The following is an 18633-nucleotide window of genomic DNA, read 5'->3' as shown; positions in this document are numbered from 1 at the left end:
TGTAGCATCACGTGGCCTTTGTAAACCTGCCTCAAAATGGATCTCCATTCTTCCTCCTTTAGATTTTGTTAATCTGTCAAGCATTATCCCTGATGTCTGTTTCCGCTTGCGCCATGGTGCTAGTTCAACAACAAATATGGAAAGTGTTAGTGTACATCAAACTGTGAGAGTACATATAAAGGAGCATGCAACTGCAACTTGACTCGGTCAGGTACCGTCTTGGTGTTGATGCTCATGAGGTTTGTCTGATCTTGCCAAGTCCTGTTGTGTCAACAGTGCTTCAGAAGTAGTATTAGGTGTGAAGGCAGCTTGGGAACTGGCCAGTTTCGGAGCAAACGAACGAGTAACTCGTTGAGATGCTGGTACAGTTGAATCAGATGCTGCAGCTGGTGGAGCAGGTGATACTGTGTTTGTAGATTTAGCCGGTGGACTTGGACCTTCTACTGCACTATAAGTACCAGCAGAATCTCGACGGCAGATCCTTTTCACTTTCACCCGACGAGTAACAACACTCCCTACTATATTATTTTCCTTGCTCTTTTTTGACTTTGCCATGTCAAGTTGTACCCACAACACAAAAGAATAAAATCACTCTTCAGAACTCATTGATGCATGATACAGACAAGCAATACTTTGATGTAAGACAACCGTATGAGGATGGAATATGTAAGAAAAACAGGACGGCATGACATATTCACAGCTACGATGTGCAAACTAAGCAGAAGGATTTTCAAGAAAATAGAAGTAATGCAAGCTAGACACCATATGAAAGATGCAACCAATATTACTCTGCCAAGTTAAAAGTGTCTTGTCATAAGTGGCAATTCGAAAAATTAGAAGCAGTACAATGTAGAAACCAATGCAAGATGCAACCACTATCAAACTGCCATGTTAAAAGTGTCCAATCATGAGTGACTGATGCGGGATACACAACAGCAGTACTTTGATGTAAGAACATGGTATGATAGATAGATGCAGTGTATTCTAGACACAGAAAGCCATGTCATATGCACATGTATAACGTATAAACTCAGCAGGTGCAATTTAATCAAAATATAAGAAATACCGGCTAGACAACATATGCAACATGAAACCAATTATCACACTGTCAACTTAGAGCAAGCACCTGCGATGGTGGAGTACGGGAGATGAACTCATCATGTAGACTTGGGACTTGAACTTAATTAGCAGTAGCAGTGGCAAATCTAGAGAGTCTTTGTTTGTGTCGGTGCGGAGGACCACCAACATCCCCTAACTCGCTCTTTTCCTTCCTATTTTCTGATATTGCCTTATGAAGTCAAAACCACAAGAAGATGAATAAAATTAGCTCTGCATAACTGGTTGATGCATGATATAGACGAACACTACTTTGATGTAAGGCAAGCGCAGGATAGGAGGATGGAATATATACAAAAAAAGATAGCATTTCATATTCACATGTACGATAGGAGGATGGAATATGTATGAAAAAACAGTAAGCGGAAGGCATTTCAACAAAATTAGAAGAAATGAAAGCTAGGCGCCATATGAACATGCAACCAATATCACTCTATCAGGTAAAAAGTATCTCGTCATAAGTGCCATTTCAAGAAATTAGAAGCAGTACAAGCTAGAAGACAATGCAAGATGTAACCTACATCACAGTCCCAAGTTAAATGTGTCTTATGGGTAAGTGATCATTGCAGGTATAAGTTGTAAGCTACGCAGATGCAATTCAACATAATCAGAAGCAATACAAACTAGACATCATACGGAAAACGCAACCACATATAACAGTTCCAAGTAAGAGCAAGCACCTGTGATGGTGGAGTAGGGGAGATGTTCTCATCATGTACACGTATATTCTAGAAACAGGAACACGTTTTATATTCATAGGCATTATGTGTAAAGTAAGCAGATGCAATTCAAGTTAGAAGCAATACAAGCTATACATCATGCGCAACATGCAACCACATATACTAGTGCCAAGTTAGAGCTAGCACCTTTGATGGTGGAGTAGGGGATATGTGCTCATCATCTACACAGCTACGTTGACTGTCCAGCCTTGTGTTGTCTTGCAAATCTTGTTGGGAGGATGGCGGAGTAGAATCTGTAGAGACCCCCTGTTTGAGTTGCTCCGAAGGACCACCATCATCCACTGCCGGACTAATTTCCTTCGGCTGTAATGATTTTGCACTGTAAAGTCAAACCAATAAGAAAAAGGAATAAAATTCGCTCTTCAGAACTCATTCATGCATGATACTGACGAACACTACTCGGATGAAAGGCAAACACATGATGCGAGGATGGAATATGTATGAAAAACTGGATGTCGTGACATATTCACACCTATGATGTGGTAACTAAGCAGAAGGCATTTCAACAAATTAGAAGCACTGCAAGCTAGACACCATATGAAAGATGCAACCAATATCACTCCGCCAAGTTCAAACTATATGCAAGATGCAACCAATATTACACTGTCAACTTGAAGGTGTATCGTCAGAAGTGATTGATGAGGGATACACAAGAAAAGTAGTTTGATGTAAGAACATGGTTAATAGAAAGACGTAGTATGTACCAAAAACAGGAAGGCATGTCATATTCACAGGTATAATGTGTTAACTAAGCAGATGCAATTTACCCTAATTAGAAGCATTACAAGGTAGACACCATATGCAACATGCAACCACATATCACACTGCCAAGCAAGAGCAAGCACCTGCGATGGTGGTGTGGGGGAATTGCGGTGATCAACTAGAGAGCTACGTTGACTATCTTCATTTAGCCTTGCTGTTTCTTGAGAATCATGTGGGGAGGATTACACTGCACTCTTTAAACGAGTAGGGCGTCTCATAGTAACCCACTCGGGTAACTGTCTCATCATAAGTGATTGACGAGGGATACAAAAGAGCATTAGTTTGATGTACGAACATGGTTAATAGACATATATAGTATGTATCAAAAACAGGAAGGCATGTCATTATCAAAGGTATAATGTGTAAAGTAAGCAGATGCAATTTAACCAAATTGGAAGCAATACAAGCTAGACACCATAAGCAACATGCAACCACATTTGACAGCGCGAAGTTAAAGCAAGCACCAGGGATGGTTGTGTGTGGCAATTGAGATCATCAACTGCAGAGCTACGTTTACTGTCTCCAACTGCTGACACTGCACCCATTAGAGCGCTAAAAAGCTTAGTGCTTATCTTCAAATTACACTGGAGCGACTTCTATCTTTTCTTTTCTGCATTCATCAACACTGCGTCAGAGTCTGAAATACCCATGCATAAAAAAACAATAGTGTGAGTATGGGTGAAGTGTGTGCACAATTAGTACAGTGTAAAGGTAGTAGATAGCAGGTCGGTGAGAAATAAATGACGGGAGACAACATGCATGGCACGCTAAATTACTACATGATTCTATGAAAATAACACTCGACTGAAAGCAAATAGGTCAGTCCATTTTTTTTGCATCGTCCGATGTACAAAGAACGGGCAAATCGCCTTCATCTACCTCCAGCCAGTCAGTGTTGACGATCTTCCTCGAAACGCCAGCGACCATCGACCCAGTATTCCTCCCCTTCCTGCGCCCTCCCCTCGACTTCACCGCACCGCCGTGCTTGGCACCGCCCCCGGCCATCCATTAAAGCCCTGCCGACCTCCAGATCAGGCGCAAGCAGCTCCTGCGCCCCACACCCCCATGATAGACACCGATGCGCCGCTTCCCGGGGGAACAGGCGGACTAGGTGCTCCACGCGCCTAAGCAGGTGCTGCTTATTTTAATTGCGGTTCGACTGACCCTGAATTGAAATCCAGGCGGGCTACTGACCTCTAGCAAAGGTGAAATAGTAAAGGAAGGAAACCTTGTGCATTTAGTATCATGAAGAAGATGCAGTAAGAAGCGCTCAACTAGTTTCTTTCGTGGGATGAATACGGTGTGAGCAGAGACGTAAGATTTGCACGAATAAGGGAAGAGGAGTACCTCTTTCTGCTGGCAGTGTTGTGTCCTCCTTCTGTTTTTCCAATGATCTTCTTATGGTTCGTTGGAAACGAGAAGTTGTGGAGGACAGTGGAGCCTTGGACGAACCCATGGCCAAGTTGTTGAGTGTGGTGCGGTGGCTGTCTGTTGGCAGCGGGGAACCAGATCCGAGGCGGTGAATTACGGCGTAGCGGGAACAGCTCCGGTGCAGTGGACGTTTGCAACAGTGGAGCAGCAGCAGTGAGGCGCAGGACAGTGTGGTCGGAGTGGCTCTGGTACGGTGCACGTCCGCGTCGGCATCGTGGAGGCATCGTGGAGGCAGCTCTGCCTCGGCTTCAGCTGCTAAGTCCTTGAGGGTGTTGCGGTTGCGGTTGCATTGGACGACAACATTGGGGTACCGGCTGTGGCGTGATGGAGGAGGGCGGTGGTGGCTTGGCCGCTATGGGGTGGACGACGGAGGAGGCTGGGGTTTCGCGGCTGGTGGAGAGGGCATTTTGGCGCCCATGGAGTATGAATGGGGAAACGGAGGGAAGCGGGGAACTAAGGGGGAACAATGTTTCGGTTTGAGACGCGCTTGTTTGAAATTTGGGGAAAGTTACAAACTTTGCCCCCATCTAAAATTTCGGACATATTGCGGGTTGGGGGTAGGACAGTAATCTCAGGTGTCCCAAATGTGGGGGGGGATAGATTTCGGCCGAGCTCATGGGTGTTTAGGTGCCCATGGCTTATGAATGCTTCTCGGAGGCGGTTGAGACTGGCTTCTTGGTGAAGTTACAAACCTACCCCGGTTTAGACCTTTGGACATCGGGCCGATAGGCTACACGGGCTAGAGTCAGGACAGTAATTTCCTACCACCAAACATTAGTCTCGCGCGGTTTCAGGTGACCACAGGCCTATTTGGCGCTTCGTTCAATATTTGGGAGCAGAAGCATTAACGTTTTCGGTTCTCTTGAATTAAACTTTCAGGATTTGACAAACTTCACAAATCTTTACTCTTGAAAATCCTAAAGCTACAATTATTTTGGAATGGAGGGGGTACATTTGAATATACATTGTACACGAGTATATATTAAAAAATATGCAACTTACCTCAGTTCATGCATGGTTCCAGATATAATCTCCTTGGTTGCACAAAAAAAGTTAGATATGCGTATGAATATATATAGCATGTTCAAACTCACAACAAAGATTGATGCCCCCTTTTACATCTGATTTACAAATGCCATTATCTCGGGTTCAAATAGATGAATGCACTTCCTATGAATTCGAATCTTCGAAACCCCCTTTATGTTGAATTCGACATGTATTCTATTTCATAGCTAGCAATTTGGAATGTATCCATGCAAGTGACAAATGTATAAAGTGCTTCACACTAACAACATGGAGTGCACTAATTAATGTTTATATATGAATTGCAAAAGCATCCATTGCCTGTATTTCAAACCGCTCTCACTCTATGGATCGATAATATGAAATAAACACATGCACATGCTAGAATTCAATAGAGTATGCGTGTCTGATAGACCGATTTTCGTCCATACGCAATTTGCAAAATTCATGATCTCATCCAAAAATATAATGCCATTTATATTTTAATTTAATGCGTAGAACCGCCTTTTACACGTAGATGCACTATGCATCGGCCCATTCTCACAAACGCGTTATATCTCTCTCTATCTAGAGCATAAGTGCACACACTTTATATGCATCGCCATTTCTCTTTCACACATGCTCACAATCTCTCTCAGGGTGTCTGGGTGTCTCACACACACATGCTCTCTCTGTTTCTCTCTCTCTCTTTCTCTCTCTCTCTCTCTCTCTCTCTCTCTCTCTTTCTGACTACTATGTACCACTCTTTTCACTAATCTCAGTTGGAAAACACTATTTCTCTCACATGCATATATACACACGCATGGTCTCTACTAGCCCTCTATACACACATATATGTGCCTACGTGTCTCCCGCACGCACATTATCTTTAGGCCTCTCTCGCACACATTGCCCCCCCCCCAGACACACCACTCTCTTAGTAGTTGGCAGATATGATTTCACCATATCATTCGGTAGGATATCCCTGGCTGTTAGGCTGGATGGTAATACGAGGCAAAGTTTTACCCTAGTTTGGAACCTTGCAGTTGAAGAAAGAATCTTCATGTTGACCCACCACAACTAGAAATGATGTGCCCACCACACCACACACGCAACACTAAGAAAATAAGCATATACAATAGTACAATGGTATCTAGCTCATGATACGTCTCCATATTTTGTTGATGGCACTGACGGACTTTGCATTTGATGCATGCTCCGTATTTTGTTGGCGACACTTACGGTCATTTTATTTGAAGCGAAAGCACGATATGGTCACTGGACCTCCGAATAAGCTCATCACGGTCACCACATACATTTTGTCGTGCTAACCAACATGTGGTTGGATGGTTAGGAGGACAATGGTTTCTCGAGCCCACCAAGGTTAAAGTCCCGGTGCTCGCATTTATCTTGTCTTAATTTCAGTATTTTCCGGTGATGTGCGTTCAGTGAGAGGAGACGTTCCACTCGACTACGAGGCACCTATGGTGACTTTGTAAAATCTCAAGATCATATATGTTGGCCCACTCTCTCGAAGGTGCTCATAGGGGTAGGGTCCGCGTGTGTGCGCTTATAGCGGTGAGTGCTTGCGCGTATATATGAGCCCTTGCGTCTGTACCATGTTAAACAAATACAGGTTGATAGAGGCAAAGGTGTCTTGTCTTTCGATGAGATGGTGTCTATCATTTTGGTGGAAGTCGACTTTGACGATCCGACTACGAACGTGCGAGGACGCCGCGCCTTAGCAATCGCTAAACCAACTCCGAGAGGTTATTGACCACGCTGGAGCATGATCAACCTGACAACGAGGGTCTATTTATTGCAAGCAAATGAAGAACAAGCAAGAAACTAAGATTGCAATTTGGATATTGCGAATAACAGATGAAAGCTTTATTAATGAAGGTGTGGTTTTGTAACTCCTTTGTCTGGTCGTTGAACACAAACGAAGTACGCGAAGTTGCAGCTATGCTGAACTTTAATCTAAACAAAACCCAAAGTCTAAACGACGCCCTAAGGGCTGCATATATGGAGGAAGAGGGGGGGATTTCGTGGCCCTTGGGGAAGGGGTCCGAAACCAACCCTATCTCTTGTTTCCCCACACATACGGACTCTAAAAACAGCCTATACTCAAGTATTTCGAAAATACATGGGTCTGGCCCAATAATAAGGTGACACAGCACCTAGAATAGCCTCTGGATGAAAGTTATGAAGTAGCATCTTGTATATTTCGTCCAAGGCTTCATGCACTCATTATGGTGGCTTCAACATCCTGAAATCATCACTTGTAACTATGTTCTTGTTTCCCTTGCGCATGCCATCATCTCCATGCTTGTTCTTGCTCCAATGTTCATCCTTCTCCAAGCTAGGCCCTTCATTTGTAAGCAAAACAAATGTATCCAATTTAGGTAGCATCATATTATCATGAACATTAGAATCATTACCAAGAAATGAAAGTACCTGGTAATTTAATTCGCGTGCGCGAGCTTAGTAATTGGTCCAGTATGTATAGCAGAAGGGGCTGTGAGTGTAACAATGGTATTGATGTCCTCATCATCCTCCCCTTCTTGAAATGAAGTCGTCCTCGACGGAAGCTCATCTTCCTCACCCAAATAAGGCTTCAAATCTGCAATGTTAAAAGTGGGACTAACCCCAAAATCTGTAGGCAGCTCAAGTTTATATGCATTATCATTTATTTTCTCTAACACCTTAAAAGGACCATCAGCACGTGGCATTAGCTTTGATTTGCGCAAATCAGGAAATCTATCCTGACGCAAATGTAACAAAACAAGATCTCCAGGTGCAAACACCACATGTTTTCTACCCTTATCTCCAGCAAGTTTATATTTAGCATTCATATGCTCAATGTTTTCCTTAGTTAACTCATGCATTTTTAAAATCAATTCAGCACGTTGTTTAGCATCAAAATTAACCTTCTCCGAAGATGGAAGAGGCAACAAATCAATAGGTGCACGAGGTAGGAAACCATGCACAATTTCAACAGGGCACATCTTAGTAGTAGAATGCAATGAACGATTATAAGCAAATTCAATATGAGGCAAGCATTCTTCCCACATTTTCTTATTATTCTTCAAAACAACCCTAAGCATAGTAGACAATGTTCTATTGACTACTTCAGTTTGTCCATCAGTTTGGGGTGACAAGTAGTACTAAAAAGCAGTTTAGTTCCCAACTTAGCCCATAAACATCTCCAAAAGTGGCTAAGAAATTTAGTATCACGATCTGAAACAATAGTATTTGGCACACCATGCAAGCGAATAATTTCACAAAAGAACAAATCAGCAACATTAACAGCATCATCGCTTTTATGACATGGTATAAAGTGTGCCATTTTTGAGAATCTATCCACGACAACAAATATGTTATCCCTCCCCTTCTTTGTTCGAGGTAAACCTAAAACAAAGTCCATAGATATATCCTCCCAAAGAACACTAGGTACAAGCAAAGGCATATATAAACCATGAGGATTGAGTCGTGACTTAACTTTTTGACATGTAGTGCAGCAAGCAACAAAGCGCTCAACATCCCGTCTCATCTTTGGCCAAAAGAAATGTGTAGCAAGTACATCCTCCATCTTCTTCATGCCAAAGTGTCCCATTAGTCCTCCTCCATGCGCCTCCTGCAACAACAAAAGACGAACGGAGCTAGCTGGAATGCATAGCTTGTTAGCACGAAACACAAATCCATCATTAACGATGAACTTGTTCCATGTTCTTCCTTCTTTACAATTCTGCAATACATCTTTAAAATCAGCATCATGTACATATTGATCTTTGATGGTCTCCAAACCAAATATTTTGAAATCAAGTTGTGAAAGCATAGTATAGCGACGAGACAATGCATCAGCAATAACATTTCCTTTACCCTTCTTGTGTTTAATGACATAAGGGAAAGTCTCAATGAATTCAACCCATTTAGCATGTCTACGATTCAGTTTAGCTTGACTTTTAATATGTTTCAAAGATTCATGATCAGAATGTTTAACAAATTCTTTGGGCCATAAATAATGTTGCCATGTTTCTAAAGTCCGAACAAGAGCATATAATTCTTTATCATAAGTAGAATAATTCAGACTAGGCCCACTCAATTTTTCAGAAAAGTATGCAACAGGTTTGCCATCTTGTAATAACACACCTTCTAATCCAATTCCACTAGCATCACATTCAATCTCAAATGTCTTATTAAAATCAGGAAGTTGGAGTAAAGGAGCATGTGTCAACTTATCTTTCAACACCGTGAAAGTTTCCTCATGTGCAGTACCCCAAACAAAAGGCACATCCTTATTTGTAAGCTCATTGAGAGGTGCAGCAATGGTGCTAAAATCTCTCACAAAACGCCTATAGAATCCAGCGAGGCCAAGAAAACTCCTCACTTGTGTGACCGTTTTGGGCTGCGGCCAACTCTCAATAGCTTCAATCTTGGCTTTATCAACTTCAATTCCCTGTGGAGTAACAACATAGCCAAGAAAAGACACTCGGTTGGTGCAAAAGGTGCACTTCCCAAGGTTACCAAACAAACGTGCATCACGTAGAGCAATAAAAACAACACATAAATGTTCCAAATGTTCCTCCAAAGATCTGCTATAAATCAATATGTCATCAAAGTAATCTACCACAAATCATCCAATGAAAGCACGTAAAACTCCGTTCATTAATCTCATGAAAGTACTAGGTGCATTAGTTAACCCAAAAGGCATGACTAACCACTCATATAATCCAAACTTAGTTTTAAATGTTGTTTTCCATTCATCCCCCAATTTCATACGAATTTGATGGTATCCACTACGCAAATCAACTTTGGAGAATATTGTAGAGCCACTCAATTCATCAAGCACATCATTTAGCCTAGGAATAGGATGACGATAACAAATAGTAATATTATTAATGCCTCTACAATCAACACACATACGCAATGTACCATCCTTTTTCGGCACTAGAATAATAGGAACAGCACAAGGACTAAGGGATTCGCGTATATAACCTTTGTCGAGAAGCTCTTGTATTTGACGCATAATCTCCATCGTCTCCTCTGGATTGGTATGGTATGGCGCATGGTTTGGCAGTGAAGCACTGGGAATTAAGTCAATCTAATGCTCAATCCCTCGAATAGGTGGTAATCCCGGTGGCACGTCTTGTGGAAAGACGTCAGCGAACTCCTGCAAAATGTTAGTGACAGCAGGAGGCAAAGAGGAAGGCACGTCCTCGAATGAAAATAATGCCTCTTTGCACACAAAAGCATAACAAATAGATTTGATGAAATCTAGCTCATCAATATCAGATTTGGTGGCAAATAAACATGCACTTTTCAATTTAATTTCAGAAGCAACACTAGATGGTTTATTATTAGGGTTCATTTGTAGCTCAAATTCTTTTGCCACAATCTGATTTTCACTTTTATTCTTCTCCTATTTTGCTTTATTAGCTCTACTAATATCATCTTTCAAAATGGAATCAGGAGTCATTGGAAGCAAAGTAATATTTTTATCCTTATGAACAAGAGTATACTGATTGTTTCTACCATGGTGTACATAATTTTTATCAAATTGCCATGGTATACCAAGTAATAAGGAATATGCTTGCATAGGTACCATATCACAACCAACATAATCAGCATATGTAGAGATACTAAAATGCACACGAATAGTACGTGTTACCTTAACCTTGCCGCTGTTGTTGAACCATTGCATGTAGTAAGGATGTGGATGTGGTCTTGTGGTGAGAGAGAGCTTCTCCACCATATCCATGCTAGCCAAGTTATTGCAGCTCCCTCCGTCTATGATGATGCGCACAGAATGTTCCTTCACAACTCCCTTTGTATGGAACAAATTATGCCTCTGATTTTGCTCAGCTTGTGTGACCTGCACACCCAAAACACGTTGAGCAACTAAACATTCATACCCGTCAGCGTCTTCAGGAGCCATGTATTGCGTCTCATGATGAGAATCATCTCCACCGTGTTTTTCACGTGTAATAAGAGCCAAAGTCTCCTCATCATAGTCACTAGAAGACTCATACCCACCATCCTCAGTAGCAATCATCACACACTGAGATTTGCATTCTCTCGCATAATGACTGAGGGAGTCCTGGATTAGGGGGTGTCCGGATGGCCGGACTATGACCTTTGGCCGGACTCCCGGACTATGAAGATACAAGATTGAAGACTCCGTCCCGTGTCCGGATGGGACTTTCCTTGGCGTGGAAGGCAAGCTTGGCGATACGATATGAAGATCTCCTCCCATTGTAACCGACTCTGTGTAACCCTAGCCCTCTCCGATGTCTATATAAACCGGAGAGTTTTAGTCCGTAGGACGAACAACAATCATACCTTAGGCTAGCTTCTAGGGTTTAGCCTCTCTGATCTCGTGGTAGATCCACTCTTGTACTACACATATCATCAATATTAATCAAGCAGGAGTAGGGTTTTACCTCCATCGAGAGGGCCTGAACCTGGGTAAAAACATCGTGTCCCTTGTCTCCTGTTACCATCCGCCTAGACGCACATTTCAGGACCCCCTACCTGAGATCCGCCGGTTTTGACACCGACATTGGTGCTTTCATTGAGAGTTCCTCTGTGTCGTCACCGTCAGGAAGGATGCCGCACCCTGTCTTTAAAGACGACGCTGTTGCTAAAGGAGCTTTGGTTGTCGGCCAAACTCTCCGGCTAGGCAGTTTTTTGATGACCGCCTGTTCGGCCGCCGCGCCGACGATGACCTCTTGGGCCATCGAAAGCAATCTTCACATCAGCTCGGAACTCGCCGAGCAGTCAGATCCGATGGAGCTCTCTTCCCTGAACGAGCTCTTGGATCGCATTGCCGCCCTGGGAGTCGCTACGGATTACGGCCAGATTGGGCTTAAACCCGATCAGAGAGAGATCGACTCTCCCCAGGTCACCCACCATGTTGAAGTGGTGGAAGAACAATGCGGTGAATCTTCGCCCATTCTAAGGACCAGATGTGTCCGGATTCCCGACCCCTCCAAGCCGGACACCCGTGGAGGGGAGGATGTTGCCCAAGCCCTGAACCTAAAGTCAGGCAGCAGGCCTGATTCATTAAATAATGTCCAAGAAAGCAAGCTTCCGAATTCGGAAATTTCTTGGCCCTGAATCTTATATCGGGCGAGGTTCTGGATTTAAATCCACCCGCCCACCCAACTATAAGGGATCTATCCCAAATACGGCAAGAGCCCGGGGAAAGAGTACACCACTATTAGGCCAGATTCCTCCTGGTTATGAACAGGATAAAGGACTGTCGTGAGAAAGAAGCAATTTCATTCTTCTGTAACAACTGCATGGACTATGAAATTACACTCTTCGCCGACTTGACATCCATAGTACGAAAGTACTGTGCGACAGAACATGTTCGGAAAACCAAAACTAAATTCTGGGACAATCTGGCCCTGAATACAATACGAGTCCGAAACAAAAGGGCGCATTATCGCCAGGCACCTGAGCCAAACAGCAAAAAACAAAAACCCTCTATAGGGTATGGGACCGTACTGGAGGGATGGCTCAATGTACCCCGTAAAATTCATAGTTCAGGGGAAGTCACACCAACTCACAGCCTTAGAGCATGTTGGATACTCCGGCAGGTGGCCAGAAGTGGCGAGGAGCTTCTAACTCCAAAATCCGAAGAACACCACCCTAGAAACGCCAGTACGGTGTCGACAGTCTTCGAGACCTTCGCATCAAACAATGCGAGGAAACGAACGCTCTGCAGCCTTACCGAAGTCTACCAAGTAGCAACAATAAACCCATGGAGTGACACGACTATTACCTTTAATGCCAGTGACGAACCTAAATTCCGGACAGCCCGAGCACCAGCCGCATTGGTCCTCAGTCCGATAGTGGACGGCTTCCGACTTACAAAGGTACTCATGGACTGCGGCGGAGGACTTAATCTCATCTACGAGGAAACCCTGCGAAAAATGGAAATAGACTGGAGCCGCATTGAGAGAAGCAACACAACCTTTAGAGGAATAATACCAAGCCGGGAAGCGTGTTGTTCAGGGAAAATCACACTGGATGTGGTGCTCGGCACGCCGGATAATTACAGATCCGAGGAGGTCACATTTCAAGTGGCCCCATTCAGCAGCGGATACCACGCTCTGTTAGGGCGAGAAGCATTTACAATTTTTCAAGCCATACCCCATTATGGGTACATGAAGCTCAAAATGCCCGGACCCAACGGAATCATCACTCTTGCAAGTGATCCGGACACAGCGCTCCACGCCGAAAACAAGACAGCTGCACTGGCCCTGGAGGCATTATCCGAAGCCCTAGCGGCCGAGGAACTAACTGCATTGCGCTCCACGGTGGACAGGGACGATGTGATACTAGATAAGAGATCCAAGTCCACCTCTTTTAAACCAGCGGACGAAATAGTCAAATTCCAAGTCCATCCAACGGACCCCACAAAAACGGCCTCCATCGGGGCACAACTAAAACCCGATGTAGACGCCGCACTCAGAGAATTCCTGCGAGAAAATTGGGACATTTTCGCCTGGCACCCTTCAGACATGCCGGGAATCCCACGCAGGCTGGCCGAGCACAGCCTGAACATCCTAAAAGGGTTTAAGCCCGTTAAGCAGACTCTACGGCATTTCTCCGAACCCAAGAGACAAGCCATGGGAGAGGAGCTAGCAAAACTGCTGGAAGCCGGATTCATCAGAGAAATAAAACATCCAGACTGGCTAGCAAACCTGGTGATGGTACGAAAGAAGGACAAATCCTGGCGCCTATGCGTCGATTTCAAAGACCTAAATAAGGCCTGCCCAAAGGATCCCTTCCCCCTCCCCCGAATTGATCAAATCATCGACGCCACTGCAGGACATGACTCATTGTGTTTCCTCGATGCATACTCTGGCTACCACCAAATCAAGATGGCAGAGTCAGACCAAGCCGCAACGGCATTCATCACCCCATACGGCCCATTCTGCTTCAACATGATGGCCTTCAGGCTCAAAAACGCTGGCGCAACATATCAGCGCATGATTCAGACATGTCTGGCCAACCAGATCGGCAAAACAGTTGAAGCGTACGTAGATGATGTGGTCGTCAAAACCAAACACGTCGATACTCTAGTGGACGACTTGAGTCTCATGTTTGAAAATCTCCGAACATATGACATTAAGCTCAACCCGGAAAAATGCATTTTTGGCGTACTAGCCAGAAAGCTCTTGGGCTTCATCGTATCCGGTAGAGGAATTGAAGCAAACCCAGCCAAGATCCTAGCTCTATCACAATTGGATACCCCAAAAGACCTCAAACAAATACAAAAATTGACAGGATGCATGGCGGCTCTAAGCCACTTTATCTCCCGCTTAGGAGAAAAGGCATTACCCCTTTATCGCCTCCTGCGGCGCACCGAACACTTTGAGTGGACGGATGCCGCCATGGCCGGACTCAAAGAAATCAAAACCATACTGGCAACAAATCCGGTCCTGGCCGCGCCCAACATGGGCGAACCAATGCTATTATACATCGCGGCAACCCATCAAGTTGTAAGCGCGGTGCTCGTCGTCGAACGAGAAACGGACGGACACAAGTTCCCTCTCCAAAAACCAGTTTACTCCGTGTCCACTGTCCTAACTCCATGCAAGTCACGGTACCCGCATTATCAAAAGATAGCATACGCGGTGTTCATTGCATCCCGGAAGCTGCGACACTATTTTCAAGAGTGTTCAATAACAGTGGCATCCGAAGTACCTCTTAATGATATTATAAACAACCGCGACGCAACAGGCCGGATTGCTAAATGGGCCATCGAGCTCCTCCCGTTCGACATAACTTACAAGCCAAGGTGATCTATTAAGTCGCAGGTTTTGGCCGACTTCATCGCCGAATGGACTGAAGCCGAGCTCCCTAAAGAGTATGGCGCATATTCCAACTGGATCATGCATTTCGACGACTCCAAAATGTTGGCTGGCCTGGGGGCTGGCGTCGTTCTGACGTCCCCAACCGGAGATACAGTCCAATATGTACTTCAGATAATGTACATGGACTCCAACAACGCGGCAGAATATGAGGCCCTTCTACACGGTCTCAGGATGGCAGTCTCCATGGGCATTCAGCGCCTAGAGGTCTGCGGGGATTCAAACCTCGTGATATCCCAAATAAATGGAGACTTTGATGCCAAAGATCCAAAAATGGCAGCTTATCACAACACCGTCTTAAAGATGTCAGCCCGGTTTGAGGGGCTCGAATTTCACCTTATAGCCCGGGAGAATAACCAGGCAGCAGACGTGTTGGCACGAGTTGGCGCAAAGAGCGATGCCGCCCCCCCCCCCCCAACATCTTCCTAGAAAGGTTGTTCAAGCCATCCATATCATGGGAGGGAGAGTCCAGAAACAATAGTCCGGACACAACCACACTACCCCTCACCGAACATTCTGACACAGTGGGTGGCTCCGCCACCGAAACAACACCGTCAGCCCACACAATAATGGCAGTCATTGCCCCATGGAGAGAACCATTCCTAGCCTGCCTAACTAGGCAGGAACTTCCTGAGGACCAAAACGAGGCCCGTTGCATAGTGCGGCGATCTAAAGCCTATAAAGTCCACGAGGGAGAGCTTTATAAGAAAAGCACAACCGGAGTCCTTCAAAGGTGTATCTCTGAAGAGGAAGGGCGAAACCGTCTGGCTGAAATTCATGCAGGACTCGGTGGGCACCACGCCGCAGCCCGGGCCCTTGTAAGCAAGGCCTTCCGTACCGGATTTTATTGGCCGACGGCCCGGGCAGACGCTCAGGACTTAGTGCAGCGATGCGTCGATTGCCAATTATTCGCTAACCAAAGCCGCATGCCGCCTACTACCCTACAAACCATACCCATTACCTGGCCTTTCGCGGTCTGGGGGCTTGACATGGTTGGACCCCTTAAAGGAGGAACCCACAAGCAAAAATATCTACTGGTCATGGTAGACAAGTTCACCAAATGGATAGAGGCCAAGCCTGTAAAGACGGCCGAATCTGGACCGGTGATAGACTTCATATCCGAGGTTGTACACCGTTACGGCGTCCCCCACAGCATCATAACTGACAACGGCACAAACTTCACGGCCGGCGAAGTTAAAATCTGGTGCAAAAACATGGGCATTAAGCTCGACTACGCTTCAGTCTATCACCCTCAAACCAACGGTCAAGTCGAGCGAGCCAACGGTCTCATTATGAGCAGCATCATACCCAGACTAGTGCGATCCCTCAAGGAATCTAACACGCACTGGGTAGAGGAGCTTGACTCCGTACTCTAGGGGCTGCGGACCACGCCGAATCGCACTACCGGATTCACACCATTTTTTATGGTATACGGCGCAGAGGTAGTACTGCCATGCGACATAATTCATGACTCACCTTGAGTGCGCATGTACGAAGAAAGAGAAGCCGAGCTCGATCAGCAGGACAGCTTGGATGCATTAATTGGAGGAGAAGCGCGACGTGGCAAAAGCTCGTTCCGCATTCTATGAACAACAGGCTCAAAGATATCAAAGCAGAGAAGTACGGGCCAAAACTTATAACGTTGGCGAACTAGTTCTACGCCTGCCGGACAAGAAAAAGGATAAACTAAAGCCCAAATGGGAGGGTCCCTTCATAATCGACCAAGTACTGACTAGTGGAGCGTACCATCTGCGAAACGCATTGGACAACCGACTCGAGTCGAACCCATGGAACACAGCACGCCTACGAAGATTCTACGCCTAGCGCCGGACTCTGTGTTCGTCTCCTTCCTCTGTCCCTTTGTTATTTTTATTTTTCATTAGCTGTCCAGTATTTCTATCCTTCTCTCTACATTTTCTTTCTCCCAAGCCCTTAGGGGCTTGCCTGCGCATTGTTCGCACATACTTGACACGCCATCCGCGCACATCATACCTGGGGGCTTCTTTATCAGAAGTTTATATAAACGGGCCTCATGCCCAAAACATGTGTGACACTTCCGCATGAACCTTTTATACACCATTATATGCATCGATATGACTTAAGTTTTGGCCAAGCTGGGTTGCCTGGCTCCTGTGCTTACCCCTACGTTCCCATTCGTTCGGCTAGGTGGTAAAGGGAGCACCTTTGCGATTGTTACTGCCGGGTCAGCCGGATGTGTACCTCAGACTGGGTGAAGCCGAAAGCTAGCGTTCTTGTTTATCTATCTGCCCCCAGATGCTTTTCTGCTCTTTTTAGCAGTTCGGACATGCACTTTAGGGCATGCCTCCAAGGGAAAGGAACCCCTAATGGAACTATTCTCCCTGGAAGATGTTTCTTACTAACCATGTAATATAACATAACTAGTTGGGCACTTGTCTGCTAAAGCAATTATGACCCCTACGCCTTGTCTCCATGCATGCCCCGGTTCTTACATAATCGAGAGGGTATTCGGACACACTCCGGACTATAGGGTCCAGAGGTCGAAGCGAAAAGGTCCACAATGACAAACGATCTACAATCCGGCTAGAAGGCATTTTTCATGTCATTTTAAATTACAGAGTCAATCTGACTCGGTATATTCTTCTTCAATACCATCCCACAGGTGGTCTAATTTACAGTCCTGTTGAGAATACTTTGCAGCCAGCTCTACCTGGCCATATACTAAGCTGACAGGGATCTCCTTTCCGTCAGGACCCATAGGGCCGACCTCGGTCATATGGTTCGGGTCAGCCTTCGTGTACCGAGTCTTCACCATGGCCCAGGCCTCCCTGGTACCTTGACGACAGGCCGATATCTTCCACAACCGGAAGCGCTGCGCACTCCCTCCAACTTCTTTGTAAGCTCCCCAAGGCCTTCTGGCATGGAGAGGGATGGCCACATAGCTGGACGACACCCTGCATTGCCTGCTAAACTCGTTCGTGCAGTTGCAACAGCTTGGGAAGAAGGTCCCCCATTGAACCAGGCATTTCCTCCGCAGGACGACCTGTCAGCAGACCTATAGACATAGCTCTGTCAATCGACTTCCTCGCCAAATTCTTTTTTCGATGATTCGTTCAAGCACTTACTAAAAATGCCGCGTCAAAGTCGTCGATTCTCCTTTACGGAAGCAGACAGCTGAATACGAACATCCTTTAGTTCCTCGCCCAGTTGGGTATTGGCGTCTTGAAGTTTGTTCTTCTCTTGCCTCACCCTCATCAGCACGCTCTCACCAGCCTTCAGTTGGCGTAGGAGTTGTTGCTTGTCCGGATTTACTCTGGCCCCATCTGCACTATTCTTATCAGAGTTGCACACATGCCGCATTCACAACGGAATTATCTTTCGAAGCGTATATTACCTGAGGGCGTCCCCTTGGCACTATCTGAAGTGGCCAGTGCGGCCTCAAGTTGGGCCTTGCACTCTTCAAGCTCCTGGGACAGTTGCGTGTTCTTCTTTGTAAGACACTGCATAGCACATGATCCTTAAAACAGTTATCTTCACTGTTTCAAGTCTCGGGGGCTACTGACATATATAACCTTCAATTTTACTCACCTGTATGCCTTTTACATACTGCTCTGTGGCTCTGGCTAGACCATTTTGAGCGGCACCGAGATACGCATCTCCTGTATTAAAGGCGTCCAACGCCTCCGGGGAAAAACATGTGTCACGAAGAACAGTAC

This window comes from Triticum aestivum, chromosome 3B (assembly GCF_018294505.1).
Source record: "Triticum aestivum cultivar Chinese Spring chromosome 3B, IWGSC CS RefSeq v2.1, whole genome shotgun sequence".
NCBI lineage: Eukaryota > Viridiplantae > Streptophyta > Magnoliopsida > Poales > Poaceae > Triticum > Triticum aestivum.
The sequence above is the reverse complement of the archived record's forward strand: the minus strand, read 5'-3'. Positions refer to the sequence as shown.